The 10,398-nt window shown below is 39.4% G+C and overlaps 1 long non-coding RNA gene across 1 annotated transcript in view; it reads left to right on the plus strand.

Moving 5' to 3' along the window:
• The first annotated feature begins 8,714 nt into the window (after window positions 1–8,714).
• LOC110312182 overlaps window positions 8,715–10,398 on the plus strand; it is a 28,361-nt gene continuing 26,677 nt past the window's right edge. Inside the window, exons 1-2 of the long non-coding RNA XR_002380032.1 lie at window positions 8,715–9,034; window positions 9,226–9,327. This is a non-coding gene — a long non-coding RNA (uncharacterized LOC110312182). The remainder of the gene's footprint in view (window positions 9,035–9,225; window positions 9,328–10,398) is intronic.

Raw genomic sequence — 10,398 nt, forward strand, 5'->3', positions numbered from 1 at the left:
TCAGGTGACAGCAGATGCTGGCAAGGATGTGGAGAAAAAGGAACACTCCTCCATTGTTGGTGGGATTTCAAGCTTGTACAAACACTCTGGAAATCAGTCTGGTGGTTCCTCAGAAAATTGGCCATAGTATTACTGGAAGATCTCGCAATACCTCTCCTGGGCATATATCCAGAAGATGTTCCAACTGGTAAAAAGGACACATGCTATGTTCATACAGCCTTATTTATAATAGTCAGAGGCTGGAAAGAACCCAGATTCCCCTCAACAGAGGAATGGATATAGAAAATGTGATACATTTACACAATGGAGTACTACTCAGCTATTAAAAAGGATGAATTTATTAAATTCCTAGGCAAATGGATGGACCTGGAGGGCATCATCCTGAGTGAGGTAACCCAATCACAAAAGAACTCACATGATGTGTCAATGTTTTCTATGGTATCTTCTACACCTGAGAATCTCTCTTCTATCTCTTGCATTCTCTTGGTGATGCTTGTATCTATGACTCCTGATCTCTTTCCTAGATTTTCTCTCTAGGGTTATTTCCCTTCGTGATGTCGTTATTGTTTCTATTTCCATTTTTAGAGTCTAGATGGTTTTGTTCAATTCGTTCACCTGTTTGGTTGGGTTTTTTTTGTAATTCTTTAAGGGACTTTTGTGTTTCCTCTTTAAGGGCTTCTAGCTGTTTACCTGTCTTCTGTATTTCTTTAAGGGAGTTGTGTCTTTCCTAAAGTCTTCTATCTCATCAGGAGATGCGATATTAAATCAGAGTCTTGCATTTCTGGTGTGTTGGGGTATTCAGGGCTTGCTGTATTGGGAGAACTGGGTTCTAATGATGCCAAGTTGCCTTGGTTTCTGTTGCTTATTCTGCTTCCTGCCTCTTGCCATCTTGTCATCTCTGGTTTTAGCTGGTCTTGCTGTCTCTGACTGTGGCTTGTTCCTCCTGCATGCCTATGTGTCAGTACTCTTGGGAGACCAATTCTATCTGGGAGGAATTTGAGCATGGAGAGCTGTGGCATAGAGTCAGCTCCAGGCAACAGATGGAAACCAGAAGGATCCTGTCCCTGGCTGTTTGTTGGTTCCCATGTCCTGATGGGTCTGGGTGGGTCCCTTTTGGGCCAGGAATTTGAGCAGAAGTGATAGTCTTACTTGTACTCACTGGTGTGTCAGGATTCTTGGGAGACCGGATTTCTTCTAGTGGTATTTGGATATGGAGCAGTGTGGTACAGGACCAGCTCTCATCAGACAGAAACTGGAAAGATCCTGTTCTAGGCTGCTCCTTGTTTCTTGTGTTCTGAGGCTTTCAGGCCTCTGAGCAGAAGTGGTGGTCTTTCCTGCACTTACAGGCTTATAGGCACTCCTGGGAGATCAGCTCTGGGTGTAGATGGAAACTGGAAGCTTGTTTTTAATCTTTAGTGATTTCTTTGCTTCAATCAAGTTGATAAAAAGATAGGAAAAATAAAAGGAAATTTTGTTATACATGTTGGGGGAAATAATAGAACTCATTCACTGGTAGCTGGAGAGATGAAGAAGACATTGGAGATTACAGTTATAAAAGAAAGAATAATAAATGAGATTGGAAGTTATAACTTCAGGAGAGTAAAGGAGTTACTATAAGCATATGCTTCTGCGATAGTTCTGCTATCTAGGTAAAGTAGAAATATTGTGTCTTGAACACAGTAACAGGAAAAACATCCATATCCACTCTTCCCCTTGGTGAGACAAATAGCTTTTCACGGAAGAACCAGTTCTGGCAAATCTGATAGGTAGAGAGCATTTATGACAAAGACAGGAGGAAGAGGCTGTGCCAAGAGCTGCCTCTCCATCCATTCATCTTGTTCATGGATGAATAGAATAGCTTTTCACTGGGAGGTTGCTATGAATTTTAGGAAAGGTATATTGTAGTACCCAATCCTAAAAAAGCTTGATTCAATTCTTTAATCAATTTGTCAGCTAAGACCGAATGTAGGTACTGCTGTTTTTACTGTGAGAATAGCAGAGTTAAGGAGAGGCAGCCTCTCTACACATTGAGTTAGGTGGCTCTACTAGGCTGACTAAACGGCCCAACCTCTCCCTTGTTTGCTGCAGTTGTCCTTTGGGGAGATGTTTTCTTCAAACTTACACTAATTGTGTTAAAAATTAAGCTCGCTAGTGCAGTTCTCTTTGGAATATTTCTGTCCAGGTTTTACCTGAAGGAGAAGAAAAGGAAAGAGATGAGATTTAGAAAGGCATGCACAGGGCTGGGAGAGCTGAAACATGATGAGTGGTGATCTGGCACAAGTTCTTTTTGAGTTGATTAGGATACATCAAGGACCTGCCCTAGTTAGTGTTCAACTTGACATCCCTAGAGTCATCTGAGAGAAGAGCCTAATCTGAGGAATTGTCTGGATTAGATCGTGCTGTGGGTGTGTCTGTTTGATATTGTCTTGATTATTAATTGATGTAAGAGGACCCACCCCTCTGTGGGCAGTACCATTCCTAGGCAGTTGGTCCTGACCTATATAAGAAAGCTAACTAAACATGAGCCCATGAGTGAACCAGCAAGCAGGGTTCCTCCATGGTTCCTGTCATACTTTCTTGACTCTGAGTGAGCTCTCTAGTCAGATGTAATGCTTTGTGGGTTGGGAAACAGTCCTACCATTAGGTTCCTGCCTTGTCAGTAATGGACTGCAACCTAGAAGTGTAAGATGCAGTAGTCAGTGTGTTTGGTCAAAGTGATAGGAAACTGAATTCATTCCCAGTATGTTATAAAGATGATGAAATGGGTTAAATAACTAATTTAAGAGTACTGAGGGAGGGTATTAGCTTAAGGCTTCCCTGGTTGATGACAGATTTAATGTAAGAAATGAATAGAATTTTCTTAAATATAGTCAACATAGTAACAGGCAAGAGTAAGTCATTTTAATGCACAGTATGAGATTTGTCACCATGTATGGTATGTGGGTATCACTTTAATCATGTGTTTAGTTCTCTTTAAGAGTATAATTCTATGCTTCTCCACACAAATATATTTACAATTTCAAACCAGTGTAAAAATGATTCTGTCTTTGAATTTTAGAATAACAAGAAAACTCTTGCCAGAATACTGGGGATGAGTGGAATGAGTTTTTGTTTTCAGACGAAACACATGAAAACCTTCATTATTTTTGGATGTTATTTGATTTTGGGGAAATTATTCATGTAACCACCTAGGATTCTGTCCTCACTCTCCCTTGAACTTACTGTCAAAGAGTATAAATTTATACTTAAGTATTTTCCAGAATAATATTAGAAATTTTATTTTACCACAAAATTATGTCTGTGCCGAAATAGTTTCTGTAAGAGCTAGTTTTGTAGTTATACCAGGAAAAATAATATTGTTTATGAATAACAAAGGATTAGTAATAAAACAAACAAACATTTGGCTTGGTTGAGATAAAAACAGGGTTACATCCTAAGCCTGTCACTAGATTCATGAGCATAAAGCTCCAGAAGCTATGCCACCCTGGGCATTTCCACAAACAATGCCCAGTGTTTAATATCTTTATGATGAAAGCCATTCATCTCTTGACTATTGACCTGCTCAGATTTTTTGCCCATCTATTGCCCTCTGGAGGAAGATACTTTCTCACTTTAAATTGGCACTTTAGAAAGATGATCTGCTGAGGGTTTCCACGTGGGCAGGAGCAAGGCAGTGATTAGATTTTCCCATGTCAGTCAAGAAACTAGGGAAGGTAAAATCAATGCTGAGGTTTTTGTAAAAGCAAAGTCATTCCATTGAGCACATTTTTCTTTATTCCAAGAACATGTCCTATTTACTTCTATGGCTTTAAATACATTTTATGAAATGATGAAAGTAGATGCCTGTTTGAAATTTTTATTTCACAAATAGAGTTGTTGCCTTACATTGATCCCAAATAAAAGAATGCGAACAACAAAACCAGAAATCAGTAACTTCTAGAACTTGTAAACAGGAGGCAACCACAGAACAAGTGGCTATAAAAACACACAGAGCTTCAAAAATGTTGCCTCAGTTACCTAACTTTGCCAATGTGTGTTTTTCAGACTTCTTCCATGGGACCCCTGATCGTCTCAAAATTAATTCACTAAAATATCTAATCATACTACTTGTCATGGACAAGATTTCCAGTATACTCCGACAGCTCATACTTTATCAGGAGTTAGTTATTCTAAATATCCCTATCCTCTGGACCTTCATGTCAGAAAAGTAACATCCATTCCTTTTCAAGGTCAAAAATACTACAGACACTTGGACTCTGTGACACCATAAGAATGTATTCAAGAAAATCTGATAACTCCAAGTTTGATAAATACAAGGTGGGTTGCTTTCTCCTTTCCCCCCCCCCCCAGGAAGGGCAACATAAAAATCCCCAGCAGTGAAAGCACTGAGCTTTGTACTTCTAAGAACGAAGAGCACTATCCTGAGGACAGGTGGGAGGGTACACAGGGTACACAAAGTGGGAGATCTCCTGTTCCTTTCCTATGTTCTTCTCTGTGATCCTCCTCTAGTGAAAAAAAAATGAATTAGGTAAGAAGGAAATGTGTCTGAAATAAACTTCGCAGCATCAACAGTGAGCAAGGATCCCTTCCTCTTCCCTCAAACAAGGAGGACAAGTATAACATTACACAGAACAAGTAAAAGGCATTGAAAATCTCGTTTAGAATTTGGCAGACCACAATGTGAAGTAAATACCACCCTTTCTTTGTTTATAGATGCTTGTCCACAAAGTACAATATCGAAGGGATGGAACGAGTCCGCTTAGATCGACAACATGACAGCTTTTACGAATTCAGAGAGCACATTCCGTCCCTGTAAATAAGTCAGAGTGACGGGCTTTGCCCCTGCACAGTTAAGCTGCAGAATTGCAGTTAAGCACTAATTGACCCTCTTTGCTTTGTGAGTCACCAAAGTACTTGATGCTTTTCCATGAATGACATCACCATTTGAAGCCTGAGTCTTACCACGTTTCTATCCTAATCTTGAAAAACATTGGAGCCAGCAATCTTTTCTGCTTTTTTCTTTTATATTTGAGATCATAATATAATTACATAAATTTCCCTTCCCTATCCTCCCTCTAAACCTTCCCATATAGCTCTCTTGGTTTGTTTTTAAATTTTTGATTTTTTTCATTAATTGTTATATAAATGTATATGTATGCACAAATATATTTCTGGATATAACCTGATAAATCTGCCTAGATGACCATCTCTCTAGCTCTTGGCATTCTTTAGCTGCCTGCAATTTTTAAAAATTTATTTATTTATTTATTTTACTTATTCACTTTACATCTTCTTCACTGACCCTTCCAGTCACCCCCTCTCACAACCCTTCCCCTTCCTCTCCTTCTCTCAGGGTTGGGACCCCCATGGATACCTTCCCCAACCTGGCACTTCAAGTCTCTGCCTACACTTGTGTGTGTGTGTGTGTGTGTGTGTGTGTGTGTGTGTGTGTGGTTGAGGCCTTGAAATGATGCTAATGAATTGACAGTTCTAAGCTACCCAAATAGAAATATTAGATGCCACATGGATACTTAAAAATATTGAGAATGTAGCTATTGATTATGGCTTTGAGTTTCACATTACTGTCTTTAGAGTTTTGCTTTAATGTCTTTAGAAGGGGATGGTAAAGAGCTCACGAAAATAAGAGTAACTCATTGCAGGTGTTTGCTCTAATGGAGTATCAATGAAGAGCAAGAGCACACAAATAGGGAAATGAGAACAAGGTTTTCTTTGCCTGTTTTTAGCTTTATATGTTAGGACACACACACACACACACACACAATTTTAGGGGTATTTATACTAAGACTTTCTGATTATCAAGCCACAACATAGTTCCCCCACCAGCTGCCTCTTTCCTCTCCCAGCTTATTCATTTCTGTTCATAGGTGAGGATCATCACATCTAAGTCAATCGATTTTGAGTTGATCTTCTTTTCATCCATACCATAGGTGAGGTTCATTCATGAAATAAAGACTGGCTTCTCCCTAGCAAGGAGAAATTCTGCCAGTAGATAAGATGTGAGTTGCCACGAGCAAATCCTCTGAGTCTCAAGTCTGCCTTGGAGATTCTTCACTGGACAGCATAGATTAGCACTGGCTAAGTGCCTATCCATTGAACTATTTCTTCCTATGCACAGAACTGGAGTATATTTCTCAGATAGTCTTTCAAACAGGTTACATGGCTTCCTTCTTAGTTTTTCTCCCCAGTTAGTGTGGGTAAAGCTTTAGATTTGGCTTATTCAAATAAACACTTTTGCTACCTTTACCATTCTCTGTGAATTAAGGTTAATATTTGGACCTGTAATAGGTAGCATATATTCCATCTTTTTTTAGTCCCTTAGTAAACTACTAAAAGGGGTAACTTCCTTTTGCCCTGCCATTAAAATTGAGATGAACAGGATACATTTTTTTGTTGTTGTGAAAAATTTCTGAGATTTCTGTATTAGCTTGTGAACAGTGACTTATGTATTAAATTATTATTAAATTATGTATTAAATTATGTATTATGTATTAAATGCCACTTACCTAGTCTACAAATATTATAATTAGTTTTATTTTGAAAAAAAATAAAGCAGAAAAAGTAGGCTTTGGGAAGCGATTTTCATCTACCTTTATTACATTCAGGTATAGGTCCTTGATACAGAGCTGAAGCTAACGATAAGGGTGGAAATGATAAGTACATCCATGGATTGTTTACATATTGGTGGCGATTGAAGTCAGAGAAAGGAACCTGGTCTTTCAGGAGACAAAGTAGAGAGCAACAGAGGTAGACTCAGTGTGAGTCTTTAGCAACAACACTCTTTGCAAAGAGGATATAGTGCAAGACATACAAAAAGAAAAGGAATGGGGCATGCTAAAAGAATAAAGGGGAAGATATTTTTTTAAATGGAAAGTCTGTCAGCAATATCAGCATGACATAGTTAAGGCAGCTAAAGACTGAAGGAAAGGCCACTTAGCCAATTAGCTGGCGAGTGTTGACCTTTCCAAGAGCCTCTTTAGAAGGCTCCTCTGAGTGGATGCCTGACTGAGATGATTTGACATGTGACTGAAAAGGGAGAGAACTCATGGCTGTTGTGTGTAGAGTTCCTTTTGAAGGTATTTGAAAACAAAGAGGAAAAATGTGTCACATAGAATGAATGCCTTGATGCCTGGACCAGCTGAGCACTGAGAAAAGTAAAAATTACAAGAGCGAAGGGCCAGAACCTTTCAATTTGACAAATTCTTATGTTGTTCAGGTGAATAAATGAATAATGGTATATTCAAGTCATCACTAGGTATACATGGGACTACAGCAAAAGAATTCTCGCTTTCTATGTCCCATTGATGGTCTGGGGTTAATTTGTTAAGCTGGAAAGGTGAGCTGAACTAGAAAAGCATCCTAAGAGTAAAGTCTGGGGATGAAAAGGGAGCACACTGCCTGTCGTCAAGTGGGGACTGCTAAGTACAAAAAAATGGGAAGGAAAATATATTGCAGGACACCAGTACTAGTGATGCCTTCTTCATGAACTATTAGCATTTTGCAAATATTATTGACATTTAAAGAACACTGTGCAAAATCGTGGATCCTGTTGATATTTAATTGTTTCAGACAGTGTCACTGTACTCATGTTGATGTCCAACAGATTAAGAATATTACAGGAGAGCCAATGAAGTCCATGACAAGGAACATGCCAGAGAAAATGTGCGTGTATTTAAAGGGAATAAGATACTTAAACAACACATACTTATACTCTCTCTGTCTCTGTCTCTCTCTGTCTCTGTCTCTCTCTCTCACTCGTTCTCACACACACACCCCTGAGAAGAGAGTTCATATATTAGATAGATGTACTAGATAGGTAGTTTTATGTCACCTAGACAAATGCTGGATGTCTGAGAGGAGGGAACCCCATTAAAGAAATGCCTCTATAAGATAAGGCTGTAGGCAAGCCTTTAAGGCACTTTCTTAATTAGTGATAGCTGGAGGAGGGCCCAGCCCATTGTGGATGGTGCCATTCCTGGGCTGGTGGTCCTGAGTACTATAAGAAATCAGGGTGAACAAGCCATGTGGAGATAGCTAGTACATATATTTCCACCCTGAATGCTGCATCAGATCCTGCCTCCAGGTTCTTGCCCTGCTTGAGTTCCTATCCCTTTTATACAGAACTTTGACGTGGAGGGGTAAGGTGAATAAATCCTTTCTTTTCCCCAAGTTGCGGTGGTCATGGGGTTTATCACAGCAATAATAACTCTAACTAAAACAGTAGAGCTTACAGTTTAAAAAATCTCAAGGCAAAACAAAACAAAAGAAAAACAAACAAAAAAATCAAACAACAAAACCTTGTCAACAACTACTCCATGACATGGAGTGTGTGCAAGATGGGGCACATGCAAGCTGTGCCACAAGAACAAGAACAAGAACAAGAACAAGAACAAGAACAAGAACAAGAACAAGAACAAGAACAAGAACAAGAACAAGAACAAGAACAAGAACAAGAACANACAAGAACAAGAACAAGAACAAGAACAAGAACAAGAACAAGAACAAGAACAAGAACAAGAACAAGAACAAGAACAAGAACAAGAACAAGAACAACGAAAACAAAAACAAAAACAAAAACAAAAACAAAAACAAAAACAAAACAAAAACAAAACAAAAACAAAACAAAACATTGTGAGACCAGGAGAGAGAAGCCTGTTAGTAGGTGTACAAAGTAGTCCAAATTGCAGCAAAGATTTGGGGGATGCCACACAGTTTAATGAGAGCTAGGCAGATACTCTCCTCCAATAGGATGAAATGTCCCAGGATCAAGTAGATGGAGCATATCTTAACAGGAGAAGCTGGGTTAATAAAAACTAATTGTCAGAAGGCTGTTTAGACACCCAGCACTGGAATGGAAGATAATGGCAGAGGAAGTTCGACCTGAGCTGGGATGAAGTTGAGCCTTCCAAGCATCTTCCTAAACTTTGGGTTGGTGGTGAAGGGAGGGTGGAAGGGGGAGGTTCAGGCAATAGCCTCCCATGGTTTCATGTGAAACCATGTTGTAAAACTTGTAAAAGTAAGATTATTTTTCAAAAATAATCCCATATCTCTCTAAATTATGTCTTGACTGTCACTATATATATCTAAATAGCACATTATTAGGACATGAATGCCAAGAAAGAATTGTTCCTTCCCTGCAGTTGGGATAGCAGTGGTGAAAAGAGGACTTGCTAATCCCTGCATGTTTCCTTGCCTTGCAATAAGAAGGTTTTGGGACCTGGAGCTGCGAGGTTCACAGCCTACCTATATGGAGATTTCTAGAGGAGACCCAGCATAAGAAAACGGAATACAGAATACCATAAACCACAGGTGAGTATGTAGAGGATATAGCTATAGTTTTAAATTGTACCATGGCAGCAATGTTGTGGAAGTGAAAAGAGGGACGTGACATTTGGGGGCTGCATGCAACATGCTTGATTGTTGAAGAACCCACCTTTCAACAGTTGCACGATCTTATGAAAAGTACAAGAACAGCTTCTTTGGTTGGCTTTTACATCTATGAAATTGGGTGACTCGTTGCTCTTCACTTTCCTGTTTTTGGTGCTTTTGTGCATTTGAACTGAAAGCCATATGTATTGCAGGATGCAGTACTGATTTCAGGATAAAGAAGAACTATATATTGTGCATGACTTCCACAGTCAAAAGTCATATTTTAAACTTATAATCAGCACCTTGTGAGAAAGTCATTAAAATTTGGTTAAGACCACAGACTTAAAAGTATGACTTGCTGAGTGTATGACTCAGTTTGACAAGGGAAAGCTGTTATACATTTTCTTCAGGTTCTTTCTCAGTTTCAGGAGGTTATCAGTAAGTGGTGAACATTAGCACTTTTATAAGGTGGTTGAGAGGACTAAAGGAGCAGGTGCCTTTCATGTAGCACATACTGGTTAGCACCAGCAGTGGTGACCTGGCTTTTAAATCTCTTAAGCTAAGTCATAGCTTTCCAGACTGTGATAGGTGGAAGTGGATAGAGGGATGCTAGGTATTATAAAATAAATGGAAGTATCTTCTTGAGGTATTCATTTGGTGATATCCATTATAATTTTATATTCTGTAGAGAATATGAACTCATTTGAGTAAAAGTGTACATCTATTTTAATAGGACCTATGTATGGGTTACATTAAAAAATGCATCTATCGAGAAATCCGGCCTGAGTAGGGCCACAAGCCTCTTCCAGTCAGAAAAGCACCGGGGTAGCTAGGGCGCAGGGTTGGCTGACACTCGCCAGCTACCCACAACACCTGCCACAGGATCTTAAGACTTCTGGTGAGTGGAACACAGCTTCTGCTCCAATCCAATTGCACACGGGACCTGAGACTGCATTAGTTAGGGAAACAGAAAACTGGCCTGAGTAGGGCCAAAGGCCTCTTCCGGCCTGA

This window comes from Mus caroli, chromosome 17 (genome assembly GCF_900094665.2).
Source record: "Mus caroli chromosome 17, CAROLI_EIJ_v1.1, whole genome shotgun sequence".
Lineage (NCBI taxonomy): Eukaryota > Metazoa > Chordata > Mammalia > Rodentia > Muridae > Mus > Mus caroli.